A 358-nucleotide genomic window follows, 5' to 3' on the forward strand; every position below is an offset into this window, starting at 1 on the left:
ATGATTTAAAGCATCTCTTTGATTTCTTAAGGTTAAGGTGAAGGTGGCTGTCGGGGGCAATATCTGAGCAGGCAGATATTTGGGAATGGCCATTAAAGATGCTTTTATTAAAGGATAAACGAGACATACCAATTAAACCGGACACATAAGAACACCTGTCTTCATTCCTAACTATAATCTAACCATATTTCCTTCTAAAAGCTCTAAGTGATCCCTGTATTGAATCTTTGTGAATGCAATTCCCCTCGGAGAAAGCTGATCCGCGGGCTCAGTGAGTCAACATGAATGTGTGTCACTAACAGTGGAAGACTCAAGCTGCGTTAACAGTGTCCTTCTTTGACCGTCTTCTGCTGAGGTT

This window comes from Micropterus salmoides, unplaced genomic scaffold (assembly GCF_014851395.1).
Source record: "Micropterus salmoides isolate LMB-PRFRI ecotype aquatic unplaced genomic scaffold, ASM1485139v1 Ms_hic_scaffold_16, whole genome shotgun sequence".
Taxonomy (NCBI): domain Eukaryota; kingdom Metazoa; phylum Chordata; class Actinopteri; order Centrarchiformes; family Centrarchidae; genus Micropterus; species Micropterus salmoides.